General features: G+C 50.8%; 1 protein-coding gene across 6 annotated transcripts in view; it reads right to left on the reverse strand.

The window, feature by feature from the left end:
* Positions 1-22474, reverse strand: part of LOC145514249 (ADAMTS-like protein 3) — a 101467-nt gene that overhangs the window by 72232 nt on the left and 6761 nt on the right. For all 6 annotated transcript variants that reach the window (XM_081511581.1, XM_081511580.1, XM_081511579.1 and 3 more), the window contains exons 2-3: positions 16172-16224; positions 14948-15013 (exon numbers count right to left, since the gene is read on the reverse strand). The gene's annotated coding sequence lies outside the window, so the exon portion shown is untranslated. The remainder of the gene's footprint in view (positions 1-14947; positions 15014-16171; positions 16225-22474) is intronic.

The following is a 22474-nucleotide window of genomic DNA, read 5'->3' on the forward strand; positions in this document are numbered from 1 at the left end:
GGCTACAGAAGGGCAGCACGGCTCCTGCCTGGCACAGCTCCAGAGCAGCCACCGTTCTGCGGGATGTGATGCAAGAGGAAGCCCCTGGCTTTGGCCCAGGGCAGCCGGAGCTACCAGGCTGGCCTAGGAAGTCCACCCCAGCCTGTTCTGCCAGCTCAGTGCAGGCCCTCGCAGGTCAGAGCACAGGGAAGGGCCACCGCCACCTGGGAAGTTCATCAGCACAGCTGGGTACCCCGTGGCAAGAGGAAGCGAGAGGCCAAGGTCTGGAGGCCAGGAGAGCAAGTCAAGGTCAGCACTGGCAGCGCCCAGCGAGGGCGAGAGGGGGCAAGGTCAGGGCAGGCTGGCGGCCCCACGTGGGCCACAGGCTCCAGCCACTCAGGCAGCAGCCAGAGTCAGCACAGCGGGGCCAGCCAGGCCCCAGAGAGCACAGGGGTTCCCAGTAGCAACCCCAGCTGCAGCCTGAGGACACAGGTCGCTCACTCTCGGCCGTGACAGTGGCTGCCTCCTGTTGAGGGGGTGGTGAGTGAAAGGTCAGCAGGGGAGGCGGTGAGGACAGGGCAGCTGGGATGACCTCAGTGTCTGGGGAGACACCCGTGTTCCACCCTCTTAGCTGTGATGTCCACTCTGACTCAAAGCCAGGCTTAGCACAGGCATGGAGAGGCCTTGGGATGGGGACACCCCTCAAATTCCAAAAACATTCCACGCAAGGGGGACTCAAAGGGGTAGCTTGGCTCCTCCTCCCCATGTCCATCAGCCCCTCTGCCTTGGGCTTTAGGTTGGGGCCTCCAGGCAGAGAGCCTGAGACAAGGATTGGGGACAAATAGAATATAGCAGAGGTGCTCTCAGAAAGCACAGGTGAGGGGGTGCAGAAGGGAGACAGGCAGGGGAAAGATGAGAAAGAGTGGTCCTGAGCGGGTGGCCTGCTGGGGACCCCATGACTAGGGGCGAGCCTCTGAGCTGTCCCACGTGAGGGGCAGGACCCAGGCTTTCTACACCATGCTCGTCCTTCCTTGCCTGAGGGCAGCTCCCCAAACATCAACTCCTCCACAAGGTGACACCCATCCTCGTCTGCCTGGGACTGAGGGCTTCCTGGGCTCTGGGACTTTCAGCCAGATACAAGGGGGTCAGCCTACTCTCTGGCTCTTCTGGAGAACCCTGCTGCACCCCAGGCTTGCTCCTGTGGCCAGAGAAAACCTCAGATGGGACACAGCAGGTAAGAAGCCGTTGGTATGCATCTCACTGGGGAGCTGAGAGGCGACATGGGCAAGGGCATCCAGTAGCATCTGCCCCACCAGCCCCGTCACCCCACAAACCTCTAACCACCCCACCTCCTTCCTGCTGCCTTCCCTTATCCACCAGCCACAGCAGCCAGCAAGCCGTGACACCGTCCTGACATTCCCAACACCAATGACCTCAGGGCCTTTGCACTGGCTGCTCCCTTTGCCTGGAAATCTTTTCCCCAGACACAACCACAGTAAAATGTAACCTCCATGAGGGATGCCTGTGTACAATCGGTGCAGTATTCCCACTGCACAGAACAGTGCCTGGCACTTAGTAAACTTTTATCCACTCATAAATGAATGAAAATGATCTAAAACAACATGAAGGAGAATGAATGATCTCAAGTGCACTTGGAGGCGAGTTTCCAGGCCCTTCCACCCAAGGAGACTGCCTCCCCCAAAGGAAACTGGGGGAGAGTCCTCTAGACGACTGAGAGAAGGTGGGCGTTCCTAACACTCACCCTGGGGTGCACCCCCAGCGAGGTGGTCATCAGAAGAGGCATGACCCAGGACCAGGACTTTCATACTTCTCCTAGAAAATCAGCTATGTAGAACCCCATCAAATAACACCCCAAATGTGGTTTTGCCTTACTTAAGCAGGGGTGAGGCATCTAGGCCCGTGGACAACCCTAGGGATTGGGGTACAGCGTGAAGTCCACTGACTTGGAGAGCAAGGGGTTTCAACACAGAGACATGGAATGCTAAGACCAGAGCTTCTCAAGTGACTGCACACCCCCAGCTGCGGGTCGTATTCAATGCAGAATCTGAGGCACAAGGTTTGAACAAGAGCCAGAGCCTCTGCATTTCCAACCAAACTCCCAGGTGATGCTGAGGTTACTGGCTTTGAGCCTGCACACTTGGGAAAAAGCCTCCCTTCTCTGCCCGAGTCAGGGAGGATTTGACCATCCTGCCTGCAGTTGCGACCAGCTCAGCAGTGGGAAGGTCTAGGAGAGAGGCGGCAGAGACCTTGGAGTCATCAGTAGTGGGAAGAACAAGGCAACCTCTCAGACACACAGGCCCATGTGTCTGAGTCAGGGTACAAGGTCTGCTGCTGCGACAGAGAGGCCCCCTAATACATTTGCTTGAACAATACAAAATATTATTTCTCTCACAATCTAGAAGGAGGTAACTACGAGCAGGGCGGTTTTGTGAGCTTCAACACATGGTTTTTATCTCTGAATCCAAAGTGGTTGCTCCAGCCCCTTCCATGGTGTCTACAAGCCCAACACTGGGAAGTTGGGAGAGACAAAGGGAGCCCAGGCCCGTGCTTTTTAAGGGCGCACATAAGGACACGCAATGCATCTGCTCACACTCTGGTGGCCAGACATGGTCATGCAATCATTTCTAGCTGCAAAGGAGGCTGGCAAGTGAGCAGTCTTAAGCCCAGTGAAAACTGAAGCATTCTATCATTAAAGGAAGAAGGGAGGGTGAGTACTGGTGACATCTGTAGGAAGAGAAGTTGTTATTTTAAAACTCGAAGTTATATGAATGATATTCCAACAGCCTTATTAGGCAGAGGCTGCCCACTCCAACTATGTGGGCGGATACAGAGTGTGTCGTCAGTGGAACAATGACCCCCTGCCAAAGACTTGCATGTTTCAACCTCCAGGACCTGTGACTGTGTGACCTTACACAACAAAAGGGACTCTGCAGATGTGATTAAGGACCTGGAGGTGAGGAGAGGATCCTGACTTGTCTCATGGGCTCAGTGTCATCACAAGAGTCCTGGCAAGAGGGAAGCAGGAGGGTCAGAGAAAGGAGACGTGAGGATCAAACAGAGGGCGGAGGGATGAGCACTGAAAACCAGGCTGTGAGCCAAGGGACGTGGGCACCTCTAGAAGCTGGAAAAGGCCCAGAAACAAGTTCTCCCCTGGGGCCTCCAGAAGGAGCAGCCCTGCCCACACCTTGATTTTTGCCTGAAAGACTCATTTCAGACTTCCAGCTTCCAGGGCAGTAAGAGAACACGTTCGTGTGGTTTTTAAGGTGTTGGGTCTGTGCGGTTTGCTAACAGGAGCCATGGGAGACTGTGCTGGGGAGAAACAGCCCTGCTGCTCAGCTGGGTCCTCCGGTTTGTGTCCACAGGGCACAGGGCTCTTTGCTGCTCCCACAGGCCCTGCTCTGACTTAGACCAGATCTTCAGCGGCCTCAAAGACCCCTTTTGGGAGCCATCCTCACCAAGCACAGCTTAGCTTTCGTTAACTGATGATGATCACACGTAACCCGCATAAACCCAGGCCCCATAGGGCTCAGCAAGTCCTCAAAGTTCCGTCAGTCTCTGCCTTGCAGCCACCAGGGAATTTCTGAGAGAATACCTGAGTGCACCCAATCCAGAGGTCCCTGCAGTGGCACTACACACTACTTTTCTCTCCTCCCTGTTCCCTAACAGAATGGCTGGTCTCACTGACTGTGCCCCCAGGCCAGGCTCCTCTCTCAAGCCCCAGTGTCTGCTGTCACCTCAGCACCCATGGCACCTAGTGGACCATAGCTCCTGCCGCCCCCCGACCCCTACAGAGGGGCCCACAATCTTGACTGTGAAAGCGTAGTTTTCTCTCACTTGGCCACTATCTAGAGGATTCCTGATGAATTCTACAAATAAGTAATCCTTTCACAAATATGTGATCTTCACCAAGGGTTACTTATGCACAAGGCACTTTGCCCAACACAGGTTGACCTCCACAACCTCTAAACCTCATGGGCATCCTTCAGAATAAGGATGTCATTACACATCCATTATCCCTGTGGCAGGAAGGAAATGGGTGGAGAGGCCCCGGTGCTCTGCCAAGGTCACCTTACTGGGAGGCAGAGGAGGAGGCTGGACCCCGGGCTGGCCGGGCACAGTCTCCTGTGGCTCCACTGCTCTGGTCTGTGGCCAGAGCTGCCTGCAGAGAACACATCCTCCAGGCGACCTGAACAGCCTGTCCACATCTGCTTCCAGAAGGGTGGCCCTCGGGGTCCCCTAAGGCCACTGCCCTCTTTCCTGATGGGAAGATAAACGGAGCTGGCACTGTGTGTTGGTGGTTGGGCGGGAGGCAGAGAACTCGGGGGCCAGGAGTGATGAATCAGCAAGCATGCGCACAGCCCAGCCAGAGGGTCAGGTTCTTCCCTGACAAAGGACACGTGACCTCTCTCCCTGGCTGGGCTGGGAGGCTTTGCTTAAACAGTATCCTTTCAAGAAGCCCACGGAGGGGCCAGGACACCACCACTTTCACCTGCGGTGACGTGGCTCTCTCCTGCTGTCTCAGAAACCTGGGAGACACTGAGGAGGAGAAGGCTGGCCAGGAGCCCAGAGCTCAGAGACTTAGTTTCTCATCTGTAAAATGGAGCAACAGCCTGTTTCCTGTGTCCAGGCGCTGGAGAGGACCAGTGAGATCGTGAAAGAGGAAGTATTTTGGAAACTCACTTGTGCTTCTTTAAACACTTTGGTAGAGAGCCTGTGACAGGCCACGCTGGGGAGGGGACTTGCTAGGGGGACCGCCCTGCCCTTCAGGAGTTTTCAGTGTGGACAAGAAGGCCCCCAGACCGTCACAGATAGGCCTAGGAACCCAAAAGTGCCAGGACATCCTGGAAGGCCCCAGGGATAGGAGCGGAGCTGAGGCTGGAAGGATGAGCGGGCAGAGAGCAGTCTGACTCTGCAGAAAGAGCAGTCCTGGAGGCAGTCGGAACACAGACTCACCCCCAGACTCTGGGCCTTCAGATCTCCACTGGTTACTGAGGAAGCTCCTCAAATAACCAACAGGGATCTGAGGCCCAGGAGGGAGTGACCTGTCCAAGGGCACACGGCTGGGATCTGGTGGAATCTTCCCATGACAGCCTGTGCAAAGGCCCTGGGGTGTGAGGGAGTGGAGAGAAGTTACAAGTGTGTCTCAAGGGCTGGGTCAGGTTGTGAGACCTTAGGGCTGCCCCCCACCGCCAAAGTTGAACACATGCAATGGTGACAGGAAGATGGAAGAGGGTCCCAGCCAGGGGTGAGGCTGGGGACAGAATCGCTCGGTCCCCGTGGGAAGCACACGTGCCAGGAACCCCATCCATCCCCTAGTGGCTCTCTTCCTCCACAGTGGGAGGGGGAGGGGAGGCGGGGAGGGAAGACTTTCTCTCTGGCTGGGGTGTGGGGCTGCCTTGCCCCTTGGGACTCTGCTTGGCCCCATCCCTCTGGACAAGCATTTGGAACAGGGTGGGGTGACTTCCTCCTGGAGATAAGGCCCGGGCAGGCATCCCTGGCAGCTGCTGCAAGGACAGCTGTGGACACAGAGCCTGGTTCCCTAAGCTTGGAGATGCTGCAATTTTCTGATGATAATTGAGCCCGAAGCCCCCCAAAATCCTAAGGGCTTAACCCACTCAAAGACTGTGTGATGTTTTCAGATGAAATGCAGCTGGAAAGTCTGCAGCCTTTAAAAACACAGCCCACAGTTCGGCAGGCTGCCCTGCTTTGCTGTTGTTATGCAGGCCTGACCTGGAGGGGGACCGGGGCAGAGCCTTCACTTGGAGATGGAATGCAGCTCAAGTACCTTTTCTAACCTGTTTTGCTTTTTTGGGAAAAAACTGAAATGTTCACAGGTCACTCTTTCCCTCCCTGCCCTCATTAACAATAAAAAATAGCTTTAGGGCATCTGATGGGGAAAACATAGCTTTTTTAAGGAGCTCTTTTGGGATATATTTCACACGTCACACAATTCACTCTTCTAAAGCACACAGCTGCGTGGGTTTCAGCATAGTCAGTCATGCAACCATCAATACAATGACTTTGAGAGCATTCCACCACTCCTAAAAGAAACCCTGTATTCTTAGCAACCCCTCCACCCCTGGCAACTACTGATCTGTTCTCAGTCTCTATGCATTTTCTTCTGGACATTTCATATACATAGAACCATACAAGCTGTGGTCTTTTGTGTCTGGATTGGGCTTCCCTGGTGGCACAGACAGTAAAGAATTAGCCTTGCCATGCAGGAGACCCGGGTTCAATCCCTGGGTTGGGAAGATCGCTGAAGGAGGGAGTGGCTACCCACTCCAGTATTCCTGCCTGGAGAATTCCAAGGACAGAGGAGCCTGGCGGGCTACAGTTTATGGGTTGCAAACAGTGGAACACGACTGAGAGGTTGATTTCCTTTCCTTTTTTTTGACCTGAACACAACGCCTTCAAGACTCATCCGTGCTGCAGCCTGTGTCGGTGCCTCGTCCCTTTTTACGGGCAATATGTGCTACTCCATTCTGAGGACAGACTATGCTTTGCTTATCCATACATCTGCTGATGGAAATTGTGGTTTTCTCTACTTTCTAGAGGCTGTGAATAGTGTTGCTACGAACATTTGTGTACAAGTTTTTGTGAGAACCTAACTCTTCACTTCTCATAGGTACATAAACAGCATTGCTGGATCATATAGTAACTCTTCATCTAACTTTCTGAGTAACAGCCAGACTGGGAAACCATAAAGTCTTATAACTTAAATGAAGCATTTATCAAAAACTCACCAACACTTGCTGAGCATTTACCCTGGTCAGGCTGTCACATATGTTGCCGTATTTCAGCCCCACGACAAGCTTGCTTGGTGCGTACTGTTTTGTCCCCACGTATGGGGCAGGAAGCTGGGAATCAGAGACGCTGAGTCACTGAGTAGGTGGCCCAGCTTCCAAGTGTGGAGCAGCAATGAGAACCCAGGTAGTGGGTCCCCCTGCCTCCTGAAGACCCAGGACAGGCGGCCTGCGTTCCAGTGCCAGGAGGACTAGACTTCTTTTTTTTAGCCAGGGATGTTCTCATTTTGAAGAACTGACAACCCAAAGACCACTTTCTAATTCCTCCTCGTAGGAATCGATCAGAGGCTGAGTCACGATGCTGGGTGGCCATAACTGACTCATTTGCCCTTCACATTAACCATCCGCCTGGCCCAGCTCGTGGAAAGGCCTGCCGGGTCGAATCCCTGCTCCAAACCAACGTTCCTTTGGTAAACAGCACCCCACCAGGCCTTTGTTCCTTACAGCAGCACGGACGCATGACAGCACAGGAACCAACGTTCCCATCCTGCCTGCTTAACTGAAAGCAATCATCGTCGACCCTGAGCTGAGCAGAATCCCGAGGGCCATAAAAACCCAAAGTGACTAAACAACCTAAGTGTCCATCAACACATGAATGGATAAAGAAGATATGGTACATATATATTCAATGGAATACTGCTGCTACTGCTGCTAAGTCGCTTCAGTCGTGTCCAACTCTGTGCGACCCCACAGACGGCAGCCCACCAGGCTCCCCCGTCCCTGGGATTCTCCAGGCAAGAACACTGGAGTGGGTTGCCATTTCCATCTCCAATGCATGAAAGGGAAAAGTGAAAGTGAAGTCGCTCAGTCATGTCTGACCCTTAGTGACCCCATGGACTGCAGCCTACCAGGCTCCTCTGTCCATGGGATTTTTCAGGCAAGAGTACTGGAGTGGGTTGCCATTTCCTTCTCTGCAATGGAATACTACTCAGCCATAAAAAAGAATGAAATAATGCCATTTGCAGCAACACGGATGGACCTAGAGATTATCATACTAAGTGAAGTAAATCAGACAGACAAACACCATATGATATCACTTATACGTGGACTCTAAAATATGATACAAATGAACTTATCTATGAAACAGAAACACACCAGAGACATAAGAGAATAGACAAGGGGGACGAGGGAGGGATGAATTGAGAGTCTGGGGTTAGCAGATGCAAACTATTGTTTATAGTCTGGATAAACAACAAGGTCCTACAGTATAGCGCAAGAAACTATATTCAACATCCTGTGACAAACCATACGGAAAAGAAAATGAAAAAAATATGTATGTATAACTGAGTCACTTTACTGTGCAGCAGAAATTAACACAACATTGTAAATCAAGTATACTTCAATAAAATAAACTGAAAAAAAATTGCTGGGCCTAACCCTCTGAGAGTCTGAGCCTATGGGTCTGCGGTGGGCCTGAGAGTCGGCAAGCTCCCAGGCGAGGCTGATGCTCCAAGTCACTAAGAAGTCAGGTGTATCGGGGCTGGTCCACACGACCTGAACAAGATGTAAAGTGCTTCTGTCTCTACTTGGGCAAACCTGCCGGTGAGGAAGGAGGCTCCTGCTGCACTTGGGACCTTTGTATCCTCACCTGATGGGGATGCACAGAGGGAGTGAGAATTCAGCTGGAAGGAAGAAGGGCTGTCTAGACGGGGTGGGCAGGAGTTTCACAACTTATCATGGTACCAATTCGGACCCCTGCCTTTGTATTTGTAAACTGATCCCTGGTGCTCTGCTGCCCCCCAGTGGTGGGCAATTCTGCACCACCTCCTTGGGAGGTACCCCTTGATTGCTGACTGCAGGTGGGGGTGCCTGCTCCCTGACCCCAGAACCAGGGTCCTCGTACTTGGTTGTTCTTGGGAACTGATCTGTCGTCAGTCATTTACACTTTAGTAAGAGTAAGTGTAAGTTCAAGTCCTTGCACGTCGTTCCAGGGGAGTGTGCCATTTAAACTCCAAAGCTCATACTGGAGGATATGAATGCTTCACTGTTGGTTTTAAGTTCTATGTACCAGAGAAGGACAGGTAGGGTCCTTCCAAGAACAGAGAGCAGCTATCTCCTCTGACTCTGGAAGGTAGGCCAGAGGCCCTGCTCTCAGCTCTGGGAGCTCCAACCTGGAGGGGCGGGTGTGCACTTGGCATCTGCCTTGTGAGATGCTCACCTCTGGCTCTGGGCGCCTGCCCTGTGCTCAGTGTCATCGCTGTATCTTACAGCAGCCCTCTAAGGCCACAGATACCAGCGGGGGCTCAGATAGGCTACGAGGTTTCCTACCTTCAGAACCGGCCAGTGAGGAATCTGGAAGACATTTTGACTGGTTGGCCCTGGAACTCTATGGACCCAGAACTCAGGGAGGCAAGAGCTAAAGGGGGTGTGGGGTGACCCGCACGTCGATGGCACTTAAAGCTCTTAGAAGGTGGGTCTAAGAGGAGGGAAGACACCAAGGGTTGGGCATAAAAGGAGGACAGGAGCTGGCAGGAGAGGCCAGGGAAGGTGGGAAAATGCGAGGGGTGAGGACTGTAGGTGTTGACAGGCAGATGCCAGACGAAGTGTGCGGTCTCAGAAAAACACACCGTTTGATCAGCCACTTCGCTGGCTGTGGGCCAAAGCCTGATTGCTTGGAGGCAGGGTCAGGGACCCAACCTGCAGCTCTGTCCTGGGGGTGGACTTGAACTTGGGCATCTTCCCCGTCCTTCTGCTTGAAGGCCAATTTGGAAGGATGTGGCCACAAGTCAAAGAATGTCTGGGGCCACCAGGAGCTGGAAGGACCCACCCCTGGATCCTCCCAAGCGAGCTGACCCTGTCCACACCTTGATTTTGGACTTTTGGCCTCCAGACTGTGGGAGAATATATGTCTGCTGATTTAAGTCACCCAGTTTGGGTAATTTGCTATGGCAGCCCTAGGAAAGTAATATGACATGGTATCAATATATCTATTCACTTGTGTGGGTGCTAAATTGCTCCAGGTCACTCTTTGTGACCCTATGGATTGTAGCCTGCCAGGCTCCTCTGTCCACAGGATTCTTCAGGTAAGGATTCTGGAGTGGGTTGCCATGCCCTCCTCCAGGGGATCCTCTTGACCCAGGGATCTAACCCACAACTCTTCCGTCTCCTGCATTCTTTACGAATAGAGCCACCTGAGAAGCCTTTTTATCTCTATACATACATAGGTACAAGATAGTCTCACATGTGTATATATATATATATGTATATACATATATATATGTGTGTGTATATATATATATACACACACACCACATAGCATATAAAATGAGAGTTTACTATCTCCACCAGTGTTTTTCAAAGTGTGGTCCAGGGTACCCCTATACTGTCTGGATACCTCATCAAACAGAGACCAGACCTCCCAGACCTCCGGGATCAGGCTCTCGGGTGTGGCCCCAGCTGGCTATTTAATGCCAGCTTTCCAGGTAATTCTGAAGGACCTGGAGGCCTGGGACCCCAGTGGCCCTGGATGTGGTCATGAGGGTGACCTGAGGGCAGGTGGGAGGAGATTCCTCACCGAGGGCCCAGGAACACATCCAAGGAGAGCAGGAGGGACAAGGACAGGCTGTTCTGTGGACAGGAGGTGGCCAGGGTCCCTTTCTCGAGGCTGGTGTGTGTTGTGGGACCAGAGATCTGGGGTCACGAGGACCCAGCCCCGCCCCCACTGCAGCTGCCCGCGGGAGGAGCCAGGAGCACAAAGGCAGCTGCTCCGTGTCAGGCTGCTCCAGGAATTCCAGGGCCCAGGAAAGAGGTCGGGGCTGACATCCCAGGAGCAGCTGGTGGGATGGCCACAGGCCCATCTGGAAGGTTCGAGGCCTCAGGGAACACTTATGTAACCGGCTTAGAGGGGAAGTTTGGACGTAAGTTAGCTCAGGGGCTGAGGACAAAGGAGCTCCCCACACAGTGGGCTGAGGGTCTGGGCAGCCCCTTCAGTCCAGTCCCTGCCACGAGGACCCTCTCTTATCTCTCAGGCCCCACACAGCCCCCACGGGCTCCACGCTGTCAGGGAAGAAAAGATAGAGGGGCGTGTGTAACCTCCCCTTTTGCCCTGTCACTCACAGCTTGGCAGCGGGCTGCACACAGTAGGTGCTCACGAGAGTTTGCTGAGTGAATGCATGCACACACGGACAGTTTCTGCTCGGAGGGGCAGCTCGGGGGTTTCTCAGAGGGGGGTCCCTGACCAACAGCTCAGCATCCCCTGAGAGATTAGTAGAAATGCAGGTTCCTGGGCCCCACCTGGATCTCTTAAATCAGAAACTCAGTGGGTGGGTGACAACCTGTGTAATCTTCAGGGGTCCTGCTGCCTCCAGGTGTGAGAACTATCATCCAGTGTGGTGATGATCACCCTGGCTGAGTGCTAGATCAACCTCAGAGCTCACAACACAAAATCAAGGCCAAGCTCTCTGCAGACTGGCTGAGCAGAGTCCCTGGAGGGGCCAGGCATGAGCTGTGTCCAGTGATCCTCAGGGGCAGCTAGGCTGTGACCCACATGGAACCTGGGAAGTGACACAGATTCAAATTTGGATTCAAATCCTGGCCCTGCCTCTTGACAGCTGAGAAACTTTGGGCAACCAAGTAAAAGGCCCCTGCCTCAATTTCTTCGTCTGAAAACAGGGGACGGTAAGTAACAGGACCTTTCTCACAGGTGTCACGGAGGTGAATGTGTTTGTTTCTGTCTTGTGTTTCCAACAGCATTTGGGACACAGTGAATAGCAAGTGGTGGTGATAGTAGTACTATTCCTACTATTATTACTACCATGAATATGATCACTACTATTACTACTGCTACTATTACCTTCTGCTGCTGCTGCTGCTAAGCAACTTCAGTCGTGGCCAACTCTGTGCGACCCCATAGATGGAAGCCCACCAGGCTCCCCTGTCCCTGGGATTCTCCAGGCAAGAACACTGGAGTGGGTTGCCATTTCCTTCTCCAATGCATGAAAGTGACAAGTGAAAGTGAAGTCGCTCAGGCTTGTCAGACTCTCAGCGATCCCATGGACTGCAGCCTACCAGGCTCCTCCGTCCATGGGATTTTCCAGGCAAGAGTACTGGAGTATTACCTCCTAACATCACTATTATTACCATAACTACCACTATCACTGCTATTAATCCTTGGGTCAGGAAGATCACCTGGAGGAGTAAATGGTAATCCACTCCAGTATTCTTGCCTGGAGAATCCCTTGGACAGAGAAGCCTGGTGGGCTACAGTCCATGGGGTCACAAAGAGTCAGAGACACTGAAGAAACTTAGCACTCATTGTTACTATTACTATTAATACTATTGTCATTGTTATGATAACCAATGTGTCACTATCATTACTAATATTTTTATCATTGCTAGTATTAATGGTAATATCATAACTGTTATTACTACATTGCTATTACAATTTCTGACTATGGTTAGTATTATTACTATTAGTATTCCTGCTACTATGACTATTATTGCTCTTCTACTATTTTGTCAAGGCAGAAGCACTCTGTCTTCCAAACTTCTTCAAGAAGGGACAATCACCTCTTGCGCAGGCTGAGATTCGGACTTTTGGAACAGGAACCTGACTAAAAACCCGACACTTTGCAGAACCAAAGGGGTCAGGGTCCTCCCAGGTCTCCAGTGCTACAGTGCCCAGCTGCGCCCGGCGGGGAGGGAAGCCCTTTGGAAACCACTGGCTGTAAGGCTGCAGAGGCCTGGAGTGCAGCCTTCTCCCCCCACATCTGCATCTGGGGGTTAATCTCCCTGGAATGGGACCACAATCTTCCCCAGACAGTTGGAGGCTTCCCTGTGCCAGACTCAATCCTTCAGGCTCACGTTTTAAAACGCTTTCAACCTTTTGTCCTTCCCGAGCAAACAGACTGGATTTACAGTGAAGGTTGCTTCCAAGGGGCTATTCCCAACCCAACTCCTATCTTCCTGGGGCCAGACGTGAAACAAAACAGAGCACCTCTCTGGGCTTTTGAAGCCAGCGAGGGGAACGCCTCATTTTTTTTTGAAAGGTCCCAGTACTGCAGGAAGATGTCGAGCACATGCAGCTGTGGTTTGCTTTGCAAGTTTTCTTTGGGAGAAAAGGAGAAAACATGACATTGAACTTACAAAAGAAAATGACAGTGAACTTCTAAAATTCGGAACATCACACACCTGGATTTAACAAATGGAGCAAAAATTTCTTTCAGAGGTGATGAGGGCTGAGCCTGGCTGGCAGATTCTGATGGAAATGGGAGAGGTTAAGCTATGGAGTGCCAGCTATGGGAACTTTCCCGCTCTGACCAGCCAGACTTATTCTCTGGGAAAAAATGAAACACTACCTCCATCAGAGGCTGGACTGTCCTAGAACTGATGAAATACACATCACTTTTCATGTGTGGTTTTCCCTAATTATTGTATTAGTACACAGTCATTAACAATTATTTGGGAAACAGAGAAAAGCAGAAAGACGAGAATCCTGTGTACAGAGAGAACCTCTGCTAATCTTTGGTGAATTTCCTTTCAGTCTTTTTTTCCGAACATTTTAAAACAAGGACAATACTGTACTGTAAGCTACATTTTGTACTTTTTAAGTTTATGATGACGAAGATTTTTATTTCCCCCCTCACATGAGTTACCTGGCCCAACTTCTCTGAGCCAGACACCTGGAAGCAACTGTGACTCTGACTTCTGCCCAAAACCTGTGAACCTGAGTCCTATCAGGATGGTCCATTCAGTATCACTCAACCTATCCACCTCTCTCCATCCCCTCGGCCCAGAGAGTGGGAAACACTTTAGAAATATTTGCTTGAGGCCTCTCACCAGAGGTGGGCAACAGCCTCCTCCCTGGCTCCCACACTCAGCTCCAACAAGCCATTCTCCACACTGTCAGCAGAACACACTTTCAAAATGCAAATCTGATCACCATCGCCCCCTGATTAAAACCTCAGCTGCTGTAGCCAATTGCTCTTAGGATAAACACTGGGCTCCTTCTCCAGGAAGCCTCCCTGACTGCACACACTCCCACTTCATAGCACCACACCCTCCCCACCGACTGCCATTCTCAGGGGTGTCAGCAGGCCCACCGTCCGGCCTCCCTGAATCACGGCGCCCTGGGAAGCTCTCTACCACCAGTGCTCAGCCGAGAGCAAGCACTCTGAGAACATATCTGCGTTAGCTGAATGAAAGCAATCCATAAACACGGTACTGGAGCAGCCTTATCATTCACATCGTGTTTTAGGGTATGTGATCACCCAGCGTAGCACATCTCTATACGGCCACAAAATTTTGGCATGGCCATCTTAAATGCTCAGGATGGTATGACCACTCCAATGTCATTATTCAGGGGAGAGATCTGGTTCTCAGTCTACAGAATTTCTAGGGAAATGGCCCAGTAAAAATAACTCAGTCTGTCTCAGGGACTGGAGACCAGTCTCTGAAAATCCTGTTCGTTATCTGGATCCCTGCCTCCTGGGCATGAAAGGAGGGATGTCCCCTCTCCTGGAGTCAGGAGAGGCAGTGGTCCTGTGACCATGCTAATCACTGAGGACCATTATCAGTGACAGAGCTGCCCGGGGCTGTTTTGAAAGGCAGCTGCCCAGGTGAGCTGAGGCCACAGGTCCAGCCTAAACACAGAAGCTGCTGGAATCTTTCCAGGTGCCAGCCTCTTAAATCCCTCCCCCCAACTGTACTTTGGGGTTAGGTCCCTGAAGCCCCTGCAGCAGAGACACACAAAGAGGCCACTGTGGGGTGAATGTGGAGTCTGAGACCCATTCCTGCTGACACCTTAGGAGTTTCCTACTGTTTCCTAACGTTTGCCATCCCTATCTTCTTGGTTAAAATAATGATTTTCTTCCGAAGGGCAGGTGGTGAGGTTTGTGACTCTCACTTTTGGCAAAGCAACGAGGGGAAAAACAACCACACAGTCTGGAAGGAGAGGAGTCGGCCAGAGAGCGAGACTGGATCTCATTCCTCGGCATCTGGGCCACAGAGGGAGAAAATGAGGTGTTTCAGTCTCAAAACGACCGTCATTCTGATCAACACCGCCGCCATCCTTATAAAGCTGTCCAGCCCTGAGCCAAGGCTGCGGCACCACTAGTGTCTGTGTTTTAGGGACAAGACGACGGAGGCCCAGACTTGAGACGTCAGGCTTCTAAGCGGCAGGGCTGGGCACACAGGTTCCTTACCTGGGCATCTGGTCTGCGGTGCTCTCCCACTCCCCGGACATCCCGGCAGCTCTGGCAGGTAGAAGGCTGAGAAGTTGAGAGGGCAGGTTGAGTGGCCCAATTTTCCCCTTGCAGTGATCTCTCCAATTTCATTATCAGGGGAGAAATCTGGCTCTTAAGACTATGGAATTCTGGGGAAATAGCTCAGCAAAAAGTGTAGACTGGAGACAGTAGTGCCTGAAAATCCTGCTGGTTATCTGCATCCTGGCCTCCTGGGGATGGAAGAGGCAGCCCCCACCCCAGATGTCCCCCCTCCTAGAGCTGTCTCCAGTTCCCATAGATGTCACCCTTCTCGACTACAGGAAGGTGGGGCAGTGAGGATCCCAGGGCCATCATGTCCTAGCCATGGCACCTTTTTGGGCAAGTTAATTACACACCTGGAGCCTCAGTTTTCCCACCTGTAAAATGGGCTCAGGGCACCTAACTCACAGACTCGCTGGGAAGCATTTTTGCCCCTTCTGCTCTCCTAGCTTTTTTCCTCTTCCTTTGGTTCTTGGCGTAATCTCCATCTAGAAGCCTTCCTGCTCCCACTCTGCTCCAGACTACTGTGTCCCTGAGCCCCTCTCCTCCCACCCTCCTCCCCTTGTAATTCCTGTCCTGTATCTGTTGCTTCCCTCAGGGTGGGGGCAGGGTCTGTCTCATTGCCCCTGGGACCACCAGGGTCAGCAGCAGTGCCCAGCATGTAGTGGATGCTTCTGGCATCCCTCGAGCTGGGAGGAGGAGGCGATAAGGACATCCAAACCATCCGAGCAATGGGCCACCCACCTGAGCACGACAGTCTCCAGCGCCCCAGGGGGGGACCAAGCGGGCATGGGTGTGTTTCAGGGTTGGAGGAAGTCGAGAACCTGAAAGAGCGGTGCTGGGCTACAGCGTGACATCACAGGTTTGGGGCTACTTACTCATTTTTTAGTTATTATTTTCTATAACTTTTTATTTTGGTATAAATTCAACAGACAGGTTGCAAGAATATAAGGGATTCCTATGTACCCTTCACCCAAATTCACCATCACTGACATTTCGCCCTGTTCTTTCTCTATGTGTTTTCATGTAAATACCATATATATGTAAGTTGCAGACATCAGCCCCCTTTCTCCCTAAGTACTCTGGCATGTATTTCCCAAGAACATGACTTTCTATCACCCAAATACAATAAAATGATCCAAATCAGGAAATTTAACATCTTACCAGAATATAATACAGGCAAACCTCCGAGATGTTGCTGGCTCGACTCCAGACCACTGAAATAAAGCAAATATTGCAACAAATCATATGTATGTTTTGGTTTCCTGCTACTTATGAAAGTTATGTTTCCACTACGCTGTAGTCTGTTAAGCACGCAATAACATTATGTTTGAAAACACAATGTAAGTGCCTTAATGTAAACATATTTCATTGTTTTAACACTCTAATCATCATCTGGGCCTTCAGAGAGTCATCCTCTTTTTGCTGGTGGAGGATCTTGCCTCAGCGTTGATCTGCTGACTGATCGGGGTGGTGGCTGCAGCAATTTCTTAATATGAGACACCAGTGAGGTTGGCTGTAATGACTGACTTTGGTGAACAGTTTCTCTGGAGCATGCAGTGCTACCTGATAACATCTGGCCCACAACAGAACTTCTTTCAAAATTGGAGTCAGTCCTCTCAAACCTGTTTTATCAACTAAGTTGAGGCTGTAGTCTAAATCCTTTGTTGTCATTTCAGCAGTCTTAACAACATCTTCACAGGAGTGGATTCCATCTCACGAAACCACTTCCATGTCCATCCATAAGGAGCAGCTCCTCTTCCAGTCAAGTTTGATCATGAAGTTGCAGCAACTCAGCCACATCTTCAGGCCCCACTGCTAGTTCTCTTGCTGTTCCCATCAAATTTGCAGCTAATTCCTCCACTGTATTTTGAACCCCTCAAAGTTGTCCACAAGGGCTGTGTATTTTGATACTTGAACCTCTTCCCAAGAATCATGAATGTTCTTAATGGCTGTTTCATTGTCTGCACTAAACATCTACTATTCACTGCAGGACCGTCACGCATGAACTGAGCTAGAGCTTTTGCACAGTGCACTGCTTGACCGGGCACTTTTATGTTATAGAGATGGCTTCTTTCCTTCAACCTCATGAACCACTTCTGCAGCTTCCTCACCTTTCTCAGCCTTCGCAGAATTGGAGAGAGCAGTGGTCTTGCTCTGCATTAGGCTTCAGGGAATGTGGCTGGTCTGATCTTCTATCCAGACTGCTCAAACTTTCTCCATATCAGCAGTAAGGCTGTTTCACTTTCTTATCATCCATGTATTCACTGGAGCAGCCATTTAATTTCCTTCAGGAACTTTCCCTTTGCATTCACAACTTGGCTTAACAGTTTGGTGTGAGAGGACTAGCTTTTGGCCTGCCTTGGCTTTGACGTGACTTTCTCACTAAGCTTGTTTCCAGCTTTTGATTTAAAGTGAGAGACGTTTGACTCTTCCTTCCACTTAACAACGAGAGATCACTTAAGGGTTATTAACTGGCCTGATTTCAACATTGTGTCTCAGGAACAGGGAGGCCCGAGGAGAAGGAGAGACAGGAGAACACCTGGTCACGGAGCAGTCAGAATACACACGACATTTATGAATTAAATCTGCCTTCTAGTATGGGTGTGGTTCATGGTGCCCAAAACAATTAAGATAGTCACTCTTAGACCGCTGATCACCATAACAAATATAACAACAAAGAAAAAGTTGGCAATACTGAGAGAATTACCAAAATATGACACAGAAACAGGAAGTGAGCAAATGCTGTTGGAAAAATGGCACATGATAGACGCAGGGTGGGCTTCCCTGGTAGCTCAGCTGGTAGAGAATCTGCCTGCAAGGCAGGAGACCCTGGTTCGATTCCTGAGTCGAGAAGATCCCCTGGAGAAGGGCAGGCTACACATGCCAGTATTCTTGGGCTTCCCTGGTAGCTCAGACAGTAAAGAATCCCCCTGCAATGTGGAAGACCTGAGTTCGATTGCTGGGTTAAGAAGATCCCCTGGAGGAGGGCATGGCAACCCACTACAGTATTTTTGCCTGGAGAATCCCATGAACAGAGGAGCTTGGCGGGCTACAATCCATGGGGTCGCAAAGAGTCAGACACAACTGAGCAACAAGGACAGCACACAGACGCAGGGTCTCCACAAATCAGCAATTTGTAAAAAACGGAATATTCACAAGGCACGATAAAGTGAAGAGCAACAGACCAAGGTTGGCCTGTACTGGGGTCTCACAGTATTAATGCATTTGTGTTCTCTAATATACTGCATTATTCCTATCTAATCCACAGCTCACTCTCAAGGTCATCTCAGAGACACCTCTAAGAAGCCTTTATTTCCTGGGTCCAGGACTCTCCAGAGACCTATCCCCCTTCACTTTTTCCCCTACTTTAGCCAGAATCAGTGAAGAAGGCAGGCAGGGTGAACGTGGGGAAGAAGGCCTTGCAGAAACAAATCCTATTCTCTGGGCTGAGGAAGCAGCCTGAGGCTCCAGCTTGCAGGTTTCCCCCAAAGGGAACTCAAATTCTCCCCCTTCCATCAGTGTGGGCTCAGTTTACAACCACACATCTTCACCTGCAGCCCAGGGCTTCTGAAACTGGAGAAAGGGGCCAGGCTTGCATGGACTTCTCCTGAACTAGTCTGGTCAGTTTCGTATTCATTCATTCACTCACTCATTCGTTTATCCACCTGTTCCTGGTATGATCACTTCTTGTTGCTCAGTTATTTTTATAACCATTCACTTGTTATTGTGATGTTATCAGCCACATTTACTGGACTTTCTTTGCTATTATCCATCAGCCTTTATTAAATAGTCCAGTCCTTTATTAAAAATTGTTCTAAACATGTTACACACACTATCTCACTGACTCCTCGTGATCACTCTGAGAGATAGGAACTATTATTGTATCTCTTATACAGTTAAGGAAATGGAAGCACAGAGAGGTTAAGGAACTTGCCCAAAGCCACACAGCTGGAAGAGACCCCACCAAGACTCTAACCTGGGGACTCCTCATTCTTCAGTTATACTCCCTTGTCTGACGATATAGACGGGGAGGGGGGTGAAAAAGAGCTTTTCGAGATGGTGAGAGAGGCTGATGGTCACATGGTTGGGGATGAAGATGAGCACAGGCACTGTGAGGTGGGTGGTGATGAGTCTCCAAGGCAGGTGGGTCTCCACTGGAGTGCAGAGAGGGTTCTGCAAGGCCGACTACACTCAGCAGGTGGAGTGGAACTGGGATCCAGCCCAGGTCCAGGGTTCTGGTGTGTATCTGGCTGCTGTGTGTCCTATGGCAGCAGCCAAGGTCAGAGAGGGGCAGCTGGGTTCTACAGGAAGGTCTGGCCAGAACCTGGTTCTGCCTCTTGTTGGCATGACTTTGGCCAAACGATTTAAGTCAGGCCTCAGTTTCTTCATCTGACAACTGGGCCTGATAATAGTTCTTAAGTCTTGGCGTTCTTGTGAAGACAACCCACAGCATCTTAGCAGGCTCAGCTCAACAGGTGTAGCAAATAGGGCCCTTCATTTTGACACTGCACCGTGTCTTTTACCTTCCTGAAGCAAGTCGGGGGAAGGCTCAGGAAAGGAGGGAGGGGAGGGGGTGGCAGTATGGTTTGAATTAAGCTGTTTATATGCACCCCAGTTCAGTGACAAATGGCTGTAGTGACAGAGGAGCGTGGTTTCAATTTTCCATCTGGGAGCAGACGTCTCGTGGCTCTGCCAGCCTCGTCCGGAAGTGGGCAGGTCATCCCAGTGGCCTTGGGAGCCGGGGACGGTGGCTCTCCATCCACATGCCCACTCCCGGCCAGGCTGCCCCGCCACCAGGCTGGTGAGGGAGGAAAACTGTCCTTGCCGACCCCACTTGGGCCTCTCTGGACCTTCTCGCTATTCCTGGACAAGGTGCTGGGCCACGCTGGGCCTGTTTCCTCTTCTGTAAATGGGGTATTGTGGAGTTGTGGTGAGGAATAAACAGGGGATGCCCGTGAGGTGTGAGGAGTTTTCCAGCCACCCACTCCTATAAGGAAACTTGACCTTTCGATCTCAATTCCTGCCCCAAGTCTAGTGAACTTGGTGGAATAAAATCAGTCATTCAGGGAAAAGCATCCTGGTTTTCGCTGCCATTTTAAGTTTAAATTGGTTCATTCAGAAAGCCTGCTTCTCCTTGAGGTGGCACTTAACGGCATTTAAAAATGGAATCAGAGCCCAGCTCTCCTTGGCTCAGGTCCCCCTGGCAGCCCCCATTTCCCTGGAGTCGAATCCCAGTCCTTCCCACAGCCTCATGGCCGCCCTGCCCCACCCTCGACTCTGGCCTCCCCTGCCCCTGCCCTCCCTCCCTCCGACCTCGGTGGGGACCCTCAGATCAGGCGCACTGACTCCCCAGCACCCTGGGGCTCACTGCTGCCTCCACCTGGGACGCTCCACCCTCCATCACCCGTGTGGCTCCTCCCCTTTTCATGTCACCTTCTCAGGGACAGGACCTCACCTTCCTGACCACACAATGTAGATCACCGACAGCCCCTGCCTCAGTGCTCCCCCCTTCACGGTTCATCTTGATAGCACTTCTCACCAGCTGACATACAATGTGTGTTACTTGTCTTAATGCACGCCTTCCCTACAGGAACACAGGCTCCATGTGGGGACAGACACATCTGTATCTGTTGTTTCTTCATCTGTGGTGTCTCTAGGACCCAGACAGTGCCTAGCACAGAGCAGGTGTTCAATTCTGAATGTCACATGGATGGAGGGATGGATGGACAGTGGATAGACAGACGGTAGATGATGGATGGACAGACTGTAGATGGGGGATGACAGATGGAGGGTGGGTGGGTGGGTACACGGGAAGACGAGAAGATGGTAGATGATGAATGGACACAGGGGTAACTGTCCTCAGCCTGCAGGCAGGGGAATTCTGCAAGTTCTGGAAGGAAGTGGGGAACAAGGCCCTTCTCCACTCCAGTTCCCAGAACTGATCTGGGGGTTTCCTCTCTTTGTCCCCACCTGACTCCAGCACAATGAGAGGCAGGCACAGGTGGCCCTTCACAGCACCCAGAACTTATTTAAGCAAAAAGGGACCATTACAAGAACACTGTGGATCCCACATAATCTCAAGGAAAGCTGGAGGGACAGGCAGGAGGGTACTGCAGCCATGGATCACCCCATAGAATGACCTGATGGAGGTGGGACCTACCTGCTGGGTGGCTAACATGCAGCCCAATGGGATTGGAGTCCAGATGCTCCTGTTAGGCCCTGAAACACAGGCAACCCAGTTCACTCTGAACTGCATATAAACAATAGTATTTTAGTAAAGCTATGCTCCATACAACAGTTTAATGTCTTATTTTATCTAAATCTGGCACCCCTACCTGCTGTCTCTGAAGCCCCTACACCTCCCCTGAGAAAAGTGTCTAGACACCAGCTTCCTTGCATCAGAGGCTTCCAATCTGAAGTCATACAAACACATCCTAGGTGTGCACCTAGCTGCAAGGGATTCTGGGAAAGCACCTGTTTCCAAGCTTCTACAGCAGGAAGGGGCTCTGCCTCCTGGAGTCAGGGACTTTCTCAGACCACGGTCAGCAGCTGGATTTAGGCTTCCACTCTCCCATTTTCTGGAGAGCCTGGGCAGGGTGAAGAACCAGATTCTTCCCAAATCTGTTGTGTGGTCCACGAGATTTGGCTTTTGAGATCTGAACATTTTTTTTCCTCAGCCCATTTTCTCCACTAAATATGTCTACTTAGACACAATCTCCACTAAAAGGAAGTAGGGTTCCTTGGAGAAACGGCTGATTCCAGGACTGGGGCAAATTAAGTACAAGGCAAGCCAGGAACACCATGTGCCAGAAGGCTGAGCCAAAATTGATGGGGCTGTGTCAGAAGGACACAGGGCCAGCTGGAAGGGGCTCCTGCTGCTCAAATCTGGGAAGACTTGAGCATGAAAATACAGAAAAAAAAAAAATGTAGTCCACCGCATGAAATAAGAATGAGTCCGTAACAATAAATGTGTGTCTATGTTTGTATATAATATAACACACATGGAATATACATTTATAAAATACATTGTGTGAATAAATGAATGGAGGGGAAGGGAAATGTTTTCCTGAGATGAAAGTGCCAACTGACAAATGTGGAAGGCACACCATAATGAGAAGAGGTAACATTCGACAACCGTCACAAAATGCTTGTTTCAGGGAAGAATCATCACCAGATGTTAAAACTGGGGACTGAAGGCTTTATGGGGGTAGGATATTTACACAGTTCTAACACTTCTAGCTATAAGATAATTAAAATATTTATCACCAAAAAATATAGGCTCTTCTCAGTGGAGAAACCTGGCAGATATCATCTTAACCAAGATATCAAAATTGACATGAGAGCCCCACAGGCAACAGGCACGTGGCCCCTGGTATGAGGCACAAAAACTTACAGTATCCCTTCTGTGAGATTCCTTCCAAAAACATGTCATCTGAATCTCATGAGGAAGAAATGTTAAGACAA

The sequence above is a fragment of the Giraffa tippelskirchi genome, chromosome 7 (genome assembly GCF_054371585.1).
Source record: "Giraffa tippelskirchi isolate mGirTip1 chromosome 7, T2T-mGirTip1v1.2.pri, whole genome shotgun sequence".
Lineage (NCBI taxonomy): Eukaryota > Metazoa > Chordata > Mammalia > Artiodactyla > Giraffidae > Giraffa > Giraffa tippelskirchi.